Below are 15,102 nucleotides of genomic sequence, written 5' to 3' on the forward strand. Positions count from 1 at the left end.
AACCCTTTAACAACTTAAGAGGATATACAAACACCAAAAACTAACACTCAACCCTTTAACCACTTAAGAGGATATACAAACACCAAAAAATAACACTGATACAAATCATCAACAACATAGATGAAAAAGGTTACATAGCATATATAGCATAAGCACACAAGAACTTAAGAATTCAATATAACTTTCACTTCTGGAAAGCTTGAAAGCACTTTAGAGTGTAAAATAACTTTGGAAATCGTGTAATTTACCCTAAGTTATTTCAAAGATTGAGACTATGTCTTTATTTATAGAATTTTATAACTTTCGCACTTTAATATTAAACTCTTCTTCATCAAAGTTTTTTCCCAAACTAATAAAATGATTTAGAGTGTGTTTTAAATCATTTCTAAACATTATACTTCCTTTTAGGTTGCATCCTAAAAAATTTGTACTCTTGTCTAAACAAATCAAAGAGTATGTTTTCCTGATCTCATGAGTGATTTTAAGAACATCTCACGTTTTCTTAGCACATACTAGTACAATCAGGAGAAATGACAGCGGTTGTTTTTTTCTTATAAGCAGCGGTTCTCGAACCGAGGCATATTCAGGCGATGCAAAAAGTGTAATACTTTTGGCCTCGGGTGTGAACCGAGGCATAAAGGGAAAGGATTTGGCATCGGTTGGCCGTAGAGTTTTTGGTTTTTTTATTTTTTTTTCGTAGAACTATATGCCTAGGTTCAGGGGAACTGAGGTCGTATTTGCCACCCTACTGCCAGAGTTGTAGCTTGAACCGAGGCAGTAGATCCCTTTTTTTTTCTCATCCGCAAGACTTTCTGCTTCTGGTGTGGTTATAACCGAGACCATAAGGTGCTTTTCTACCTCGGTTTTGACTTGAACCGAGGCATATATCTTTGTTTTTTTTTAAAATGAGGTCTGTTTCTGCAACATTCCCAACAACAGAAACAAACCTGCATATATATTTACAGCCAGAACAGTCCAGAATAATCCAGAAACGTATATTTTGAATGAAAATTATAATAAAACATAAATACATTCAATTGAATCATAAATCAACTTCTTAGAAGCATAAATCAATCCAATGTAATCATAAATCAAGTTTGAAACATAAATCAATGTAATGTACAAAGTTAAACGAATAATAATGTAGAAAAGGATCAAACAACTTAGAAACATAAACTTAGAACTTACTATTTCCTAATATCTACTACTTACTACTATATAAATGAATTACATATTTAGTCAGTGCTTTCCTCACAAGTTGAAGTGACTTCTCTGGAATTGGAGCAGTCCTATTGAATCTCTGCATAAAATACAATGATTTCAATTAGTGTATTTGAAATCTAAACTATAGGGAAAATAAAATTCAAACCTAAATAATACCGTTTCCCATCCACTGGTGTAATGTGCACGAATAATGGTCATCATCCAAAACATGACGTAGTAACCACATTCAAATGATCTCGTTTGTCTATTACACTACAATATATCATCATAATTATAAAATGTTAAGTAACATCATTTGAATGGAACCAAATGTAACAAAGTATGGACTAAAATACCAAACCTTAAGGGCAACCCATGCAAGCTTTTTAGTTGTAGTAGTAGATCTCTCAAATAACATCATATGTGTTGCAAGGGAACTATTAAAAAAATTCTTTTAGCATACATTTATATAAAAAAAAAGTTGAAACATTGAGATTCTTACCAATCTACCACATATCTAAGAGGGCTGGGAGGAGACTTCTGCAATGAACAAAACCAGACAGCAGTGTTCTCCGGTATGGAGATTACAAGTAGCTGCCAATGACACCTGAAATTGGTAATAACTTATGAATCATATACCAAAATTAATAAATGAATGTGTTGAAGTTAACAAACTTCCCTTACCCATGTATATAAGGGAGAAAATATATCTCCTTCCCCGTTCCAAAGCAGGTGGTGATGTATGTTTGGATATCATCAAATTTATTTCTTTCACTACAAAAATTATTAATATTACCGACAGATTTTTACCGACGGATACATTTCCGTCGGTAAATTTTTATTACCGACGGCATTATCGACGGATTTTGAATTTTATTTACCAACGGCCAAAAGTCTTCGATAAATCTGTCGGTAACTGACATACACATTACCGATGGACATGTTCCATCGGTAAATCCGTCGGTAATGTCAATGTCACATTACCAAGGATTTACCGAAGGTTCATGTCCGTCGGTAAAAAGAGCGGGAATTTTCCCGCCCAAATTCTGCCTCCAGTGTCAATATATGTGGCAAAGATGCTCATTTCTCCTCATTTTCTTTACCAACTCAGTTTCACACCACCACTACTCATTTCTCCTTAGTGTCTTCTGGCTTCATCTCTCTACCATTGCAGGTTGCTCTCCACCATCGCAGGATAGTCTCCACCATCACGGGATGCTCTCAACTTTTCCGGCGAGCTCCACTTTTTCGGCAAGCTCAAGTTTTTTGGTGGGCTATTGTAGAGTTTATTTGTGCGATTAGGAACATCACCGATGCTACACTTTTTCGGCGAGCTCAACTCTGCATGATAAAATGACACAACATCACCGGTCCTAAATTTTTCCGGCAAGCTCAACTCTCTATGACAAAATGACACAACATCACTGGTCCTAAACCTTTCCGGCGAGCTCAATTCTCCATGATTTCCTATGGTTATTCGCGTGATGCCGTTTTGGTGGCGGAGTTCGTGGAAATGAAAAAAAAAATTGACACACCGACGAAGGAAGAGGAAGAAGATGAACCAGGTCGCGACATTTACCGACAAATTTACCGAAGGCCTAGATCCTTCGGTAATTACCGAAGGCTTTACCGACGGCCGTCGGTAAATGCTAATTATCGACCGATTTTATACATTACCGACGAATTATGACCATCGGTAATCTCAATCATTCTTGTAGTGTTTCATGAGTCATAGAGGGGTCAATGAACCCATATACATCGTTGAACCCCTTCTTGTTACTAACATCAAACATATACCTAAAATGAAGAAATAATCTGATATAAGTAACTTGATAAAATATAATTATATAAAAAAGTTTTCATAAACTTACATCATCCACAGCTGAATGAGTGTAATATTAATTTCTTCTCTACCCGACGCAAGCTCCCTAACATCTTGATGATGCAAGTACAATGGGATCTGAGCTTCTCTTCCAAATGTAGTAGAATCCTAGTGTACATTCATCGGCACATCTGAAATGATTTTAGCAAGCTCGTTTAACACACCAAGAGGGTCATCCTCAGATAAATGAGTCTTTTTCGGTGTAGGACTTCCCTCTTGACCTATCTGCTGTTAAATGCAAAAATGGTTATGTTATAACGTCAATTAGAAGTAAATATTAAAATTGAGAAGTATATAGTACGAGTGTTTACCGAGGGATTAGATACATCACCAACCAAATGTCTAGACCAGGCGACAAAGGACTTAAATGCTTCTTCCACAGTGAAGAACTCATCTGTAGGCACAGGAAGAACGACATCCGCTATGACAACTTCATCCACCGTGACCTTGAACTCATCTTCTGAAAGTTGTACACCATGCACTACAGTGGCTGTCTCATAAACTGTACCACGAGCCACTAGCATGGTCCCAGTATCAGAAAGAATATATAACTGACATGGACGAGTTTCATCCATGTCGTCCCCTGGGGCACCGGCAGCTGAACAACTTCCTTTACTGCTTCTACCTGTCAAATTAAATGTTAGGTTATGCAAAAAATAAATTAGTAACCAAAAATAAATAAGTTTACCTGTAGGGGGCACAACATGTTCCGCTACAGGAGATGGCGGAGGACGATTGCCATAATCCTCATAATGCTGCTAGAACTGGCGCGCAACCATTTCAGCAACTTCATCATACAACTCTGCTCGAACCTTCTTTGTGATCTTTTGCGTCATCTCTTTTCTTATGTCCTCCTTCATCTTTTCGTATGAATATGGACGCGAGGAAGACCCAAAAAACTGTCGTATGCCTATGCCAGTCCCAGCACCACGCACCCGTCCTGGGTGCTCAGGTCGTCCAATAGTTGTGGCAAGAATATCCTGACGACCTTCATGTGTGAATTGACCTAGGGAGCTCTGCTCAACCAAGGAGTCCTGTCACATAACAAAAGTTCAAAATCATTAGAAAGATCTATGTAATATATATAACAAAATTAATGTAAAAATATAAGAAATGACATCTTACAATTCTTTCAGATATTTCTCTCGCAGACTCGGAAGTGTAGGAGTCTGATGGTCTTATACGGGCTAACATCCACTTCTCGTGCCGAGATGGTGGTAAAGGAGGAGGAGGAGGGTCACCACCCTCAAAAAGTGGAAGTCTACTATCTGACTTCTGCTTCATTATTTTTTCTTCAAGCTTCTTATATCCACCACGAGACAGTAGGTGTGGATTTTTATTCTGAGCGCTTATTCCCTATGCTTTTGACCTTTTTTCTTGTGACAAAATGAAACAATTGTCATAGTAGAGAATTATGAATGATGAATTGAATGATTTTACTGCACTTACCTGCCACGCCTCGGATGAACAAAGCTCTACAAACTGACGCCATGTTTCTTCGTCAATTGCTGAATATTTGGAACATGGATTTTCATTACTTTTTGGTCCAAATATATATCTAGACGTCAATTTTGTCTTAAACCCTCGAAATCTTTCTGCAATTGCAGATAAACACTTATTCCTTAAGCTCTCGATGTTTGACATATCAAATGTTATCTGCAACAAAGAAAGTAATAACCTTATATCAATATAGACTTATCAATATAATGAATATAGAATTTGGAGCAATATTGCTTAACTTACCAATAGATCTTTCCAGATGAGATTCTGATCAGCCTCAGAAACATAGTCAAAGGATGGAGTAAGTATAGAGATACGATCACGTGCTAGTACTCCAAGGTAAGACCTAAATACATCTGCATTTGGGCCAGATGCAACTCCAGTGACCACGTCAATAATGACATGTGTCCTCTCACTTGCATTTCTTCTAAGTATAAGCTGTCGTAACCTCGTTGCTCCTCTCGTCCGTCTAGAAGTGGTGGGGATTTCATCGCCTGATGAATGAGGTGACTCAGCCATATATCTGTCACAATAAATAAGATGAAAGATAAATAAAACACTTATAAAATAACATATATTATTTAACCAAAGCCATAAATATTTACACAAACATGAAATTCATACATAATCATATGGATTGGTCATATATATATTCCCTCATTGTGATCTTCTCGCATTGCTTGTATATCATCAATTAGAGGGTCGTCATCCAAATTTATTGTCATTTTAAATGGATGGTTGTCAGCGATATGAAGATTACTTAGATTCTCTTCTTTATCTTCAATTTGCCTTTTTCCTTGGAGAGCAACATACCAATGGTCAGACCCAGGATCTTTGACATAAAAAACCTGACTTGCTTGATATGCCATGATGAACGGTTCGTCTCCATAACCAACCTTTCGAAAATCAACAAGTGTCATACCAGATTCATCTATTTTGACACCACTCTTATTGTCTACCCACTTACATTTGAAGAATGCAACGGAAAACTTAGTGTAATCAACTTCCCATATCTCTTCAATTCTACCATAATATCTCATGGATCCAACTACAGGATTTTGATCTTTGGATGTGGAAAAATGTAGCGACTCAGCTTCTAGACTGACGCCACTATTTTGTACTGTGCTTTTATCATCCAAAGTCTTTATATAGAATGTGCAATTATTAATTTCGTAGCTTGTACAACATACAACATCAAACTTCAAGCCATTTGCTAACCACAACAAAGTCTCAAAGGACCGTGATTCTTTCGAAACTTCAGATTTGAACCAGGACAAGAATGTTCTGTTATGCTCCATCAACTTCCATTTCTCTGATTGTCGCGGATAATTGTCCTTTACAACGACTTTGTGTGCTTCCAAATATGGGATCACTTCATCTGTGTTGTTTAATATGTACAGATGTGCTTGCATCAATTCTTCACGACTTTTCGTCACCACATTCACACCTCGGATGCTTTTACTTGTAGAATATCTACTCAACCATGATGTCCGAGGGACTCCTATCAGATTTGCTTTAGTCATATAGTCAGAGCAAAACTCAATACTTTCTTCAACAATATATCTTTCAATCATTGAACCTTCTGGACGATATTGATTTTTGATGTACCCTTTCAAAATCTTCATATAATGCTCAATAGAGTACATCCATCTTAAGTATACTGGTCCACACAACTTTATTTTTCTGACCAAATGAACCAGTAAATGCACCATGATATCAAAAAAGGATGGAGGGAAAAACATTTCTAGCTTGCACAAGATGATGATAATTTCACTTTGAAGTTCATCTAACTTTGTAGGATCGATGACTTTACTACAAATTGACGAGAAAAATGAGCACAATTGAGTTATGGTATGCCTAAATTTTTTGGGCAAAATTCCACGAATTGCCACTGGTAACAACTGTTGCATTAAGACGTGGCAATCGTGAGACTTCAGTCCAACAAGCTTTAAGTCCTGCATTGACACTAAGCTCTTGATATTTGAAGAGTATCCTTGTGGTACCTTGATACTCTTTAAACAAAGACAAAAACTTATCTTCTCTTGTTTGGACATTGTGTAACATGCAGGGGGTAAATAAGTACGTTTACCAATCTCTCTTGGTGCCAACTCTTCTCGGATCTTCATGTCAACCAAATCCAAACGCGCATTCACTCCATCTTTTGTTTTTCCCTGGATGTTTAGTAGTGTACCAATCAAGCTATCACAAACATTTTTCTCAACATGCATGACATCTATGCAATGTCTAACATCTAACTTTGACCAATATGGAAGATCAAAGAATATTGATTTCTTTTTCCAAGGGGTCGTTACAGAAGACTTCTTCGACGTTTTCCCAAATATATGATGTACTCTATTAACTTTCTTAGCAACTTCAAGTCCAGTAAGTGGACTGGGTGCATTGTCTTTCTCTTGTTCTCCATTGAATGCTTTCTTTAACCTTCGATATGGATGATTAGATTGTAAAAATCGCCGATGACGCATATACATTGTCTTCCTTCCGTGTTTTAATTGTTGAGCTGTAGTGTTTTCTTCACATATAGGACATGCTTTATGACCCTTCACACTGTACCCCGACAAATTACCGTAAGCTGGGAAGTCATTAATGGTGCAAAATAACATGGCATGCATCAAGAAAGTTTCTGAAGCAAAGGCATCAAATATTTCAACACCATCAACCCACAACAACTTCAAGTCTTCAACTAGTGGCCTTAGATAAACATCGATGTCATTTACAGGCTGCTTTGGACCAGATATCAACATTGACAACATCATGTACTTTCTTTTCATTCACAATCCAGGAGATAAGTTGTAAATTATCAGTATAACGGGCCAACAACTGTGATTGGTACTTAAATTACCAAATGGATTCATTCCATCAGTAGCTAAGCCAAACCTAAGATTTCTACATTCTTCACCAAATTGGGAGAATTCTTGATCAATAATTTTCCATTGCTTTGAATCAGTTGGATGACGAAGCAGCCCATCAGTTGTTCTCTCATCTGCATGCCATCTTAGGTTTTTAGCGTCTTTGGGATTCGCGAACAAACGCTTAAGTCTGGAAACTAGTGGAAGGTACCAAACTACTTTCAAAGGAGAACCATTCTTTTCTGTGTGACCACCATCTTCACCGTTGTTTTTTGACTTGTATCGTGATAACCCACATTTTGGACACTTTATCAAAACTTCATTCTCATTCCTATATAATATGCAATCATTCGGACATGCATGTATCCGTTTATATTCCATACCCATCGAACAAAGAATTTTTTTGCATGATAATTACGATTGGGTAACGTATTTCCATATGGCAGCATTTCATTCAACAACGACAACAATTCTGTAAAACTCTTATTACTCCATCCATTGCTCGCCTTTAAATTCGTGAGCCTTAACACTGCTGACAACCGTGTGAACTTAGTTGAACCCGCATACAAAGGAGTCTCTGCATCAGTGGACATCGTTTCATACATATGCGCTTGGGCAAAAGCTTCTACGCCAACATCGCGGATCATGTCCTCTAAGTTGTCTTCTTCTGCTTGATCTTCCATATCCATTGTGGAATCATAAACATTTTCAGTTGGAGAGGCAGTTGGAAAGGCTGTTAATTCGCCGTGCCATATCCATGTTGTATAACTTCGTATGAAACCATCACAGATAAGATGTTCCCTAATATCAGTTGCATTCAACTTCCTCCCATTCAAACAGTTCACACAGGGACATCTGAACTTGACTTCATCATCACCACTTGTACTTGCATTACGTTGCGCAAACTCTATAAATTCTTCTACCCCTCTCTCGTACTCAGTGTTGATGCGTGGTAAATTAATCCACCCTCTATCCGTACGCATGTTTACTGAAATTGTTTACACAATTTCAATAATCTTGAATGATCACTTTGATCGTCTTTGTATTCAAGGTGTGACCCTATCCCATTCAAGAAGATTCACTTTTTTAGTTTATTAAACATATCAATTTTAAACAACATATCTTAAGTTTCACGAAATTTTGCCAGCATTTCGCATTGGTCTTCAGGTTACACGAAATGAAAGTGATTATAAATCACAATCAAATATGCACCCGAACATCAATACAAAACACAACGACATATTTTCATGAAATTTAAGACATGTATATTAAAATTGATATGTTATAATAAACTATGAATAAGTTATTACTCTTCTTAAACTGTCCAACCGGACAATTCAAGATTCAATACTTGTAAATTATTATTATCATCTCCTCTATTTTCATTTGTAAAAAGTACATTTGTCAAAAAATCTGGAGATAGTAAATAATTTTTGTATTGAATCTCAAACGGGAAACTAAGAATAAATCACAACAACAATATATATTCAAGCAAACAAATAATTACATATGCAACATGCAATATATTCAAGCAAACAATATATTCAACCAAGAGTAAACAACGTCAATTAGTCTCAAAATCTATCTATCTTGTTATTTTTTTATGTCTTATATTTTGTTAACTACCTTGAGTTACACTCTTTGAATCAATTCCTTGAAAAATACTCAGTCTTTACTTTTTTAACTAACTTCACTTCCATTCTTTGAATTCCTTTCTTTTAAAAGACTTATTCTTCTTTTTAAATTCAAAAATAAATAAAAACCTAAATACATTTTCAATCACTTAACACCAATTAATCATCCCAATTCCTAGCCTTCAAAGTTTGTTAAAAAAAACAACTCAGCTTAAATTTTATTAGGTAACAATGCTACAATTTAACGTGTCAATCACTACACTGTACATTTCTAAATATATAATTAAGATTTCACCGTTTTTCCCTATCAATTGTTTTTGTTCTTTATGTCTTAATCCAACTCCCAAACCCCCAATACACAAATTGTCGAAAAAACTAACAAAGGAAAACTGCCAAAATTCCAAGCAGGCACCAATTTTATTATCAAACACAACAAATGAAGACTACCCAAACATTACCAAATGAAAACAACCCAAACGTAAAATTTATATATGAGCTTCTGCCTCCAACAATTATTATCAGCAAGAACACAATCAACCAACCTCAATGCAGGTAGCAAGATTCAAACAGCTTCGGAGGCAGCACCGACGGAGGCAGTAGTGGCAGAGGCAGCGGCGGGCACCAATGGCGTGACGGCGAACGGAGGAGGCGCAACCAAAAACGACAACGAGCAGGGCCTTTCGTGAACACTAACAAGAAGGAGGCAGGCGAGACCAAGCAGCACAGCGGTGGCGGCGCGGCGAGCCAAGGAGTGGCAGTGGTGGTGGTGGTGGACTCGAAGAGGAAGAATGCGTACGCAGAGGAAGAAGACGCGTAAATGAAAGGTTTGGTTTAAAATATGAATTGGAGCTTATACCTCGGTGACTAAAAAAACGAGGTAATAGCATCATATAGCACTTGTTAAAGACAAACCCGAAGTATAAAGAGCTCGTATGCGTGACTAACGGCCTCGGTTCCTTGCTGACCGATGCCTTAGCTTTGACTAACGACCTCGGATCATTCCTGAACCGATGCCTTAGCTCTGGCGTAGCAAACAAAGTACCTAGCAACGTAGCAGGTGCAGGTGTAGCAGACATTTAGGCCTCGGTTGCCTGGCAGAACCGAGGCAATAGAGCCTTCTTAAAAAGTTGTCAGACAAAACTTTCTATTCTGCAGTGCGTTGTTCAGAGGTATAGGCTTGGCTCTTGTTTTAACCGAAGCAATATGGGCATTCCGCCACGGGCTCTATTGCAACCGAGGTATATACTCTTATATGTTTCGGTTTTCCCATGACCGAAGCGTATATGGCGCGTTTAAAACCGAAATTTGTACTAGTGACAATTATATTGTGATATTTTGAAAAATTCATTTAAATTCAAGGCAAATGTTATTATATTTGTTTCATGATCCTATTGTTTTTTCTTCTTCTCTTTTGCAATCCACATGTTCCAAGGTTTTTCCACCTACAAATTGTTAACATGTTTTCGAATAAATGGACTATTCACAATGATTCAATAAAAAATTTCATCCTTACTTTCCAAACTAATAATTTATACCACTAAAGATAATAGTTCTATGAATATAAGCTTCTTTAGAAAATGACAACTTATTTTAGATCGTGTTTAAAAAATAAATAAAATTAAGATTTAATTTTTGAATATTTTACAAGAACCAGCTTTGATACTAATTATAGAAAAGATTTGACTGAGTTTATGAGTTTGGGCTGTGAATTGAACTCACGCCCAATCTTTTCAAGAGTATTTCATAAATCAATTTTTATTGAGTCGATTTTATCAAACCTATGAGACATTATTACTAAGTGCATTTATTCAACTAGCTAAATTTTACATTTAGTTAATTATTTATATTTGGATAGAATAACACTCTTTGTGAGAGAAAACAAATCAATTAGTAAAATTGGTTTTCTCGATTAAACTTTTCGTAAACCAACAATTTTAAAATCATAAACTTTATTTAGAGGCAATGATCAAGATATAATGCAGTAAAAAGAAACTTCACATATATGAAAAGCTAAAGAAAATATAGTCAAGAATGCAAAAAGAGATTATACTAGTTCATTATTTAAGAGCTTAATCCAATCAACTTTGCAACCTAAGTAAAGCGTATCACTAATCAATAATATAGTACAAGTTACAAGTTGTTCACAATACAATTTCACACCAACACCTATTGAGCTCCACAAGAAGTCTATAAGACTACGCAAAACCCTATTGCACATCTCTAGAATCTTAACAAAAGCTCAAGAAAATACAAGATAGAATTTAGGAGAAATACAACCTAAACGAAATGATAAAAACTTTATACAAGTGCTTAGAGGAAGACCATCTTTGCTTTCTTGCTCAAAATCTTCTCAAGAACATTTGATCTTGCTAGTTTCTTTCAACATCACACACTTTAACTCATTCTCGTTTTTGAAATAAAGATTTTTAGAAAAGAGTTCTCCTAGTTGAACATGAAGGATTTGATGTATAAATTTATGCTTTGATACATTCAACCAGATCCATGTAAGAAACAATCGGTTACTGATTGACAATTATATTAATCGATTAAAATATCTATAGTATATATTCTAAAAGCTAGGAACATTTTAGTCCATTAAAATTCAATTTTAACATACTACGAATTAACAAATAAATCATCACTTATAAACCACCCATCTTATAAACTACCCATCTAAACACCTTTAAAGTGAAAAATAATCGATTAAAAAGTTCAAGCTAAACATTTTAACAAATTCTTCGGTCACTTTTAGTTTATTAAATCAAGAACAATTTCAATCAAACATTATAGATTTAAGATAACTTACACTTAACATATTCCTAATCTATCTTCAAATTATCTTCACGTTTTTTTATTGGATTCATCCAATCACCAACAGGCTCACTTCAAGGCTAACACTCTGGTTTAATCATTTGTGAAAAATAATAATGAATTTTTTGTTATAAATTTCTTATGAACAACTTAACCGACCATTTATTAGCTTAATCAATTAAAAATGTTAAAACAACTTTTATACTTATTTTTAACTCTAAGACACATTTTCAACATTTTCGATCATCGTCAAAACATATTCATATTCAAGTTAAACATATTATATTATTCACATAATTATAAAAGAAACTACTAATAAGATACTAAAATTATTGTACCATGTTGAACAAGACTCATTAAAATAAAATACTCATCAAAATCCTATAAATAGTTTGATATTTTTTGACATAATATTAACTAAAAATTCATTAGTATTTATCCATTTTTCGTTAACTAATGTGAGTGTCTTTTGGAGGCTTATATCCTTTCAAGAGGAGAATAGAAATGAATCATAATATTGCATAAAATCTCACTTAAACTACAAGAGATGTCGTACCATATTTATTCTACTAAAATCAATTATCAATTAAGTTAAAGATATTTGTAATAATAATAATCCCAAATAACAATAAAAATATTCACATTATTATTATTATTATTATTATATAATAACGATAATAATAATGGTAAGCATAACAATAGAGTAGAGGTTTATGTTATACAAATATTACACCTTTTCTAAACTAAAACCCAAATTTACACATTTTTTAAAAATAATTTGAAAGTAAAGTAAAAAAACAATTTAAAAGTTCAAATTGGTAGGACACTTTAATTAAAATATTATATTTATAAGCCAAATAGGAAAACTGAAAGACTCAGTATGAAACAAGTTTTGATTTATTGAGGTTAAGTAGAGACAAAATAAAATATAAAGGAGGGAGTAAAAACTTCGGTTGTTGCTGTCACATTTGTCGAAGCTATTGAAAGCGCCATATCTGAGAATGATAACCCTTGAAATACGCAGTTGGTCCTTAAAAGTAATTGAAAGAAAAAGAAAATATTGTACGTAGCTATCTATAGAGAATATAGAGCCAAAGAGTTGGGTCGGAACAATCTACCATTGAGAGCAAAAAAGGGAAGAGATGCGTCAAAAGGTGGACGTGGTCCCCCGACACAGTCCTAGATAGATATCATCACTGTTATCGTAACCCTGTTGGGGCACCCTACCCTTGCTTCTTTCTTTCTTTTCCTTGTTTCTATATGGTCAAATAACAATCACCAAATGTCATACCCCGTCCTCTTTGTCCTATTCTTTTAATCTTCAATTAATAAGATATTATTATTATAAAATGAAGCTGATAATAAAAAGAAGAGGAAAATAGGAAGAAGAGAGAGGTGAAACTAATTTTTATGTGTATTATTATTAATAACAAAAATTTTATTCATGATAAAAAAAATATAACAAAAATATATAAATTAAATCGCAAGTTTTTCTTCGAGCGTTCTTAAGCATTCATTCATGCGCTCATGTATCTCGACTTGCACCTGTTGCCTGAGGCTACTAAGCACTTCCTGCCTCACGACTTTTGTGCTTCTTGGTTTAGGGCCAAAGTAGTCCCTCAATCCAGTAGCTCCTCCAACAGCACGCACACGACCTGCACGGTCTAGCCGACCTATGGCTACTACTAGGAGGTCCTCCCTACCTTGTGCCACAAATGTGCCTTGAGTATGTTGCTCAATCAACTCATCCTGCATAATGAAGTTAGACACATAAAAAAGTTTGTTACATAACTTTTTGACAATGAAGTATGATAATTAGTTAAAAGTTTCCACTTACAATTCTCTAGGATATCTCCTGAGCAGACTGGGATGTCATCTGGCCATTGGACTTGGTCCGTGTAGCCTTCCACAATTCATGTCTAGCTGGGGGAGGTGCTAGGTCAGCTCACTCAAGACCTAACTCCTCAACATGATGTTTTCTCATCTTTTTCTCTAATAACGCATAACCACCACGTGACAGTACGTGTGGTGTATCATTAAGCCTTTGCCTCTCCTGGGCGGCTATCCTATTCGACTTTTGAAAAAATTAAAATCATTAAGCATAAATCACAAATTAACATCTTGTGTGACTAGAGAAAAATATTAAAAAACATACCTGCCAGTCATCAGAAAGTCTAATTGCTTTAAACTGGGCCCACTCCTCCTCAGTTATTTTATATTTTGTACAAGGAGTGTCGTTTTGTTTAGAGCCAAAGACGTATACACGTGTCATTCTCGTCTTGAAGTCCCTCCATCGGACTGCAATGTGGGATAAAATATTCTTCCTTATCCTCTCATCATTTGGAATATCCCAATTTTCCTGTTAAAAACAAAATTAATGTTAAAGCATGTTCAACAAAAAAAAGTCAATGATGGAAGTAAAACATCTTAAACATACCAAAATATCCTGCCATAGTATATTTTTATCAACCTTTGGGACATCATCCCAATAGTTAGCGACAATAGGGACATGTGCTTTTGCTAACATGCCCAAGTAACTCCTAAACGATGTTGCATGTGCCCCAATAGGAGTAAATGATCGGGGATCAAAATCCACCATCACTGGTTTCTCATTAACCCGACGAGATGTGACTGATAAACTGAAGTTTTCTTCTGAATATGAATCGAAGCCCTCGACGCCCTCTTCCCACAACAATTTTAAATCGTCAATTAACGGTTTAAGATAAACATCAATGTCATATCCAAGTTGTTTAGGACCCGATATCATCATAGACAACATAATGTGTTTTCTCTTCATGCACAACATAGGAGATAGATTGTAAATCATCAACATAACTAGCGATGAACTATGTTTGCTACTTAAGTTGCCATAAGGATTCATACCATCGGTAGCAAGTGCAAGTCTTAAGTTTCTTGGCTCTGCACTAAATTCCGGAAATGTGCCATCAATGTTCTTCCATTGTGGGGAATCAGCTGGGTGTCGAAGAAGATTATCACATTTTCTTCTATCAACGTGCCACATAAGATTCTTCACATCTTCTTTAACAGAAAACAATCGTTTCAACCTAGGTAATATAGGTAAATACCACATGACCTTAGCCGGTGGACCTTCATTGTGTTCATCGTTATTACCATGAAGTTTCTTCTTAAATCGTGGCAAACCACACGTCGGAAACACCTTCATTGAAGCATATTGATCTCTATA

At 35.5% G+C, this 15,102-nt stretch overlaps 1 pseudogene; it reads right to left on the minus strand.

Annotated features, from left to right (window-relative positions):
* Nucleotides 1-2,365: 2,365 nt before the first annotated feature.
* On the minus strand, nucleotides 2,366-14,664 carry LOC148205970 (uncharacterized; annotated as a pseudogene).
* Nucleotides 14,665-15,102: the final 438 nt, after the last annotated feature.

This window comes from Vigna umbellata, chromosome 1 (genome assembly GCF_029865625.1).
Source record: "Vigna umbellata cultivar VRB3 chromosome 1, Vumbellata_1.0, whole genome shotgun sequence".
Classification (NCBI taxonomy): Eukaryota; Viridiplantae; Streptophyta; class Magnoliopsida; order Fabales; family Fabaceae; genus Vigna; species Vigna umbellata.